The sequence below is a fragment of the Geospiza fortis genome, unplaced genomic scaffold (assembly GCF_000277835.1).
Source record: "Geospiza fortis unplaced genomic scaffold, GeoFor_1.0 scaffold284, whole genome shotgun sequence".
Classification (NCBI taxonomy): Eukaryota; Metazoa; Chordata; class Aves; order Passeriformes; family Thraupidae; genus Geospiza; species Geospiza fortis.
In genome coordinates, this window is record NW_005054508.1 from 595,960 (window position 1) to 601,241 (window position 5,282).

Genomic DNA, 5,282 nt, shown 5'->3' on the forward strand with positions numbered 1-5,282 from the left:
CTGGGCACCCCAGTTCAGGACACAGAGCTGCCCTGGCACCGTTGCTGAATTGGATCAGGATGCAGAGCTGGCATCAACCAGGCAGCCCCAGGAATTGTTATTCCACCTTCCCTGCTCCTGACAGCCCTGTGTAGCCCCATCCTGGCCTCTCCAGGCCCATTCCTTATGCTCCTGTTCAACCTGTATCCAGACGGAAGTGTTTCCAAGGACCTTGACCAAGCTTTCCTGTGCTCCTTCCAGGGATCAGCGAGGTGGGAGCTAATTAATGCCTGAGCACTCATTAGTCTTGGTCACGGCCTCAGCATCTGGGATACTTCAGAGTCTATCAGCAGGTTTTTATGGAAATATTGGCACTGCTCCTGAGGCCTGTTGCTTGATCTAATGCTGGAATAAAAACCAGCTTTAACTTTGAAAAGGTGCACGTAAAATCCATGGAAAATCCATACTGTGCCATGACTTAGGAATGAAAAACAATAAGGGTTTGTGTCAGCATGAAGAGTAGAATCATGGAATATCCTGAGCTGGAAGGGATTCAGAGGAATCACTGATCCAACCCCTGTTCCTGCACAGACACCCCAGCAATCCCACCCTGGGCATCCCTGGAGCAGTGTCCAAGCTCTCCTGGAGCTCTGGCAGCCTCGGGGCTGTGCCCATTCCCTGGGGAGAAACCTTTCTCTGATCTCCAGCCTGACCCAGCTCCAAACATTCCCTGGGGTCCTGTCCCTGCTCACAGAGAGCAGAGCTGTTTATGAGACACCACAGCTACTAAAAGAGAATTATCTTTGCAAGGTCATTAAGCCTTCAACAGGGGGCCATTAATCATCATTAATTGTTTCCTCACCAGCACTGAACAAGTTCTATATGGTGGAAATAATCCCTTCTGGTTTTTTATTCATTCTGAGATAATTTTTCAGGGAACACCAGCACCAGATAAGCAATCCAGGTACTCAAAGCTGGGTATGCTCCATGCTACTCCAACTCCTATCAGCCCAGATTCCCAGACAGAATCATCCAGCACTTAAAGGATAATATCCAGGCAGGTTTAGCTGGAAAGAGCAAGTTTCATTCAGAACAGCCCAAAAGATGAACTCCTGGAATGATACTGGCTGTAACTTGTCACAGACATACAACTGGTAAATTCCTGCCCTCTCTCAATATTTTGCTTTCTTCTAAAGTCACAAAGCTTCATCTGGATTGACTACCAAAAGCATACATATAAAATGTGCTAATTTGTTTTTTGTTTTCCAGCTCTGTAGGTTTTTTTAAGCCTTTTAAAACAGAGAGTGCTGCCTCCTGGGTGAGCTTAAACTCCTTTACTAGTGAAAGATGGGAAGGTTGAAAAGCTTTCTGAAATTGTCTCTGTTCTGTCAGTCAAAAAAGCAAAGATATCAGTAGGCTTTTCCAGAGCATTCCAGCTTTCCAACTGGCACGGGGAAATACAACCCCACAACATCCCAGAGCCAGCAGATGGGAGCCTGACGGGTGGAGAGTCAGGAAAATAGTTGGCTTTCCACATAAATAAATGGCTGAAGGAAGAAATGAATGTGAAAACAGTCTATGTCATAGAATCATGGAATTTTAAGGTTGTAAAATGTCTCCAAGATCACCCCAGCCAACCTTTGATTGTCACCTTGCCCATTAAACCACATTGTGCAGTGCCACATCCACTCATTCCTCGGACACCTCCAGGGCTGGTGGCTCCACCACTCCCTGGGCACCCCCTTTCAGTGCTCTGCCACTCCTTCGTGAAGAAACATTTCTAAAATCCAACCTGAACTCAAGGAAGTGGCTGGAGAGAAACACCAGGCTGATGTTTGGATGGTGAGAAACAAAGACAAAAATTTAAGCAGCACCTCAGCTCTGCCTGGAGTGCCAGGACACAGAGAATGGGTTCAAACTGCCAGAGGGCAGGGCTGGATGGGATATTGGGAATTAGGAATTGTTCCCTGGCAGGGTGGGCAGGCCCTGGCACAGGGTGCCCAGAGCAGCTGGGGCTGCCCCTGCATCCCTGGCAGTGCCCAAGGCCAGGCTGGACAGGGCTTGGAGCAGCCTGGGACAGTGAAAGGTGTCCCTGCCATGGCAGGGATGACACTGGATGGGCTTGAAGGTCCCTTCCACCCCAAACCATTCTGGGATTCCAGGGTAAATTCAGCTCATACAACACAGCTCCGGATAAAGCCATGACCAATCCAGAAAAGTCCTGCCTGGACAAATGCTCTTGTTTATCCACATTCAGCTTTGCATGCTGGTAATGGAACTGGGGGGGAAAGAAAAACACAATTCCTGTAACCCCACATGGCACATGAGGGACCCAGCAGCAGCCACAGGAGCAATGTCTGATCCAGCTCCTTTGGGGACATCCATGAGCAAGCCAAGTTTCCCACTGAGTGCCCAGTGAAGTCCAAAGGCTCCCTAGAGATGCCCTGGAGAGCAGCAGGATGCCCTTCCAATAAAAAGACAATTTCTTTGTTAAAATAGATTTATGAGGTTGGTTCAGCTGGGTCAGAAGCCCATCATATTTTTAATATTGGCAAATTCTCTCTCAATAAAAGCTACGGCTTTTAATCATCGCTGATTTCAATGACACCAGAAATCAATTTCACCTTCAGCAATTCACGCCTGGAGACGTGTGTGACTCAAAACAAACAAAATTTGGATCCAAATTAAGGTATTGATGCTGCAGGCACAGGCATTAAATGAAGTCGGGCCTTCTGCACAAAGCTCAGGGCACTGGAGCTCAGCACTAATGAGATGTTCAAGTCTTGCAGCTGAGTTTAAGGCATTAAACTCCAGTGAAAGAGGCCTTTTGACATTTGAAGCTCAGAGCTTGTAAAGTCCTGCAGAGTTCAGGTGCCTCGAGCTGGTGGACAGGCTCTGAGTTAATTGTCACCAGTTCTGAGAGCTCAGTGCCACCCCAGGGCCATCAGCAGCCCCAGCATCATCACAGCTCAGGCTCTTCTCCACATCCACCCAGAGATGAGCAAACAGGTGCCAAACAGGCTGGGAAAATGATCAGATTCCAGCTTCAAATATTTAACTTTGTTGTTTGCATTCCCCCCTTTCTCTGCTCTTTGGATCAAACCTAAGGACACTGGGCTTGGCAGGACCAGCAGAGAGAGCTTGTGAGCTGCTCCCAGGAACCTCCCAAACTTCTCTAATCCTAGGAAGGATGTTTGCTATTCCTGTAATTTGTCCTGAAGGTAAATATTTTTGACACTTCATTAGCAAGAGATCTATGGCATCTCAAGAGTTGCATTATGACTGTCAAAGAAGAGAAAGAGCTACACTTAATCTTAATATTCCAGCAGCATATCTGCCTTTTGTTCTGCACAAGAAATACAGATGTCTCCTAAATCCTGCTGTGATTGAGGGCTGATAAATATGGATGATCTCAGGAATTACCAGGACAAATTCCAGCCTCCTGTGATTGAGTGGAGGTGTGCCCACACACAGGGAGTTGGGTCAGGATTGCTGCTGCTGCTGCTTCCAGCCCTTTCCCATCCCCTCTCAGGATGAGCATAAAAATTATCAGTAACTCCTGAAGCTGTATACTCATTGATGATCCCACTTTTTAGCATTATCAGCCTGAGCTAAATCCAGATTTGCTGCTCAGAATGAAATGCAGTTGTTAATTTGAAACGTTTCCCACCTCCCTCAGAGGGTCACCCTTACCCACAAGCCCCAGGCTGCTAAGGGGGCATGGAAAATGGCAGGATTGGGATTGGGTTGCTGAGGGGTTTTTTCCCCCTTCCTAGCAGATGGCAGCTCCAATGTTCCCAATTAGTGGCTGGCATATAAAGCAGCTTTTAGAACCCGACTCTTTTTGCCGGTGGGAATTTCCAGATTGTTGCAGATTTCCAGTTCTGACGGCACAGCTGTCACTGGGCTGTGTCAGGGGAGGTTTCTGGGTGTTCTACAGACACCTAAGCCTGGAAATTTGGGGTAGTCATTGCAATTTTCCTTTATTTCCTGTATTTCTTCACTCCTGTGCTCTTCTACACCCTCATCTGGCTCAAATCCTTTGGAACTCATGCTCCTCATCTTGGTTTGCCACTGGCTGCATCAGGAATTTGTAGCTTTGATTTTTTTAAAAAAATTATATTCATATTAAATTTATATTCAACATAAAATATTCCATATATAATACATCTATATATAACACATCAATATATCTATATTATAGTATATTGATGGTTATTTCATATATTATTTAATTTTCATATTGCTTTGAATTTATAGATGAATTTATATATCAATTTATATTTCTTCACTACATCACTGATACTGATCACTGCCCAGCTCACTCCTAATACCCCCAGTGCCAGGAACTTTCTGAGAAACACAGGTAGGAATAAATCAGGTGAATGGGAATTGTTCACTTTGTCCTCCAGTGGTGGCTAAAAACCTCCCAGGTGCCACAGGAAACTCAGATTCCTTTTGGCAGGCTGTCTCATGGGAAAAGGTGTTGAACAAGAGAGGTTCCCAAAGTTGGATTTTGAAACAAATAATTGGAAAAATGGATTTTATTGCCATTTTTCTTCAGCCAATAGCAGTTAGTGCTTGATAGAATAATTCTGTGTGTGTGAGAGAGGAAGTAAAGGCCACACACATGGATTTCCTCTATGGATGGGAATTATCCAGGCACACTCCCCACTCCCAGCCCCTCTAGGAGCCTCTGCTCAGGAAGGCACATGCAGTCTTCAAAATGCCCTCAAAGAACAAAGTGATTGAAATAATCTTCAATTACATGGGAAAAAATCCCAAAGGGTAGGGAATTCTCTGATTGTGCCAGAGGAAAATAATAAGAAAGTAAGAGATTTTAGAGTAAAAAGCCAACATAAAAAGCAGGAATATGATTTTTGAAGGAAAAAATGCCTGGCATTTCTGTCATATTTGTCTTAGCAGGGCGCACAGCTTTTTTTGGGGGCCAGATGTTCCAGCAGCTGGAGGCAGCGCTGTTGTCACTGCAATGAGCTTTCAGAGGAGATTTTTACTCCTACCAAGCATCTTTTCTCCCTACTCTGGCACCCATAAATCACACTTTAAGGAAGGAAAGGTTGTGACTGGCAAAGCAGTTCAGTTTTGTGCATGAGTCGTGCAACAGCCAAAGGAGGGATGAGCCAAATGTTGCCCTGATGCTCTCCTGGGTGCCCAAGGTGGAATTTCTGGAATTCCAGAACTTGTCATTCTAAAGATTCCCTTGTCATCCCAAAGAAAAGGAAATATAAAAAGAAATCTACAGGTTATAGGCATAGATAGGAAAAAAAAAAAAAAAGAGATTT

At 45.3% G+C, this 5,282-nt stretch overlaps 1 protein-coding gene across 1 annotated transcript in view; it reads right to left on the reverse strand.

Moving 5' to 3' along the window:
- PCDH15 (protocadherin related 15) overlaps positions 1-5,282 on the reverse strand; it is a 518,357-nt gene that overhangs the window by 41,754 nt on the left and 471,321 nt on the right. The gene's annotated exons all lie outside the window — the stretch shown is intronic.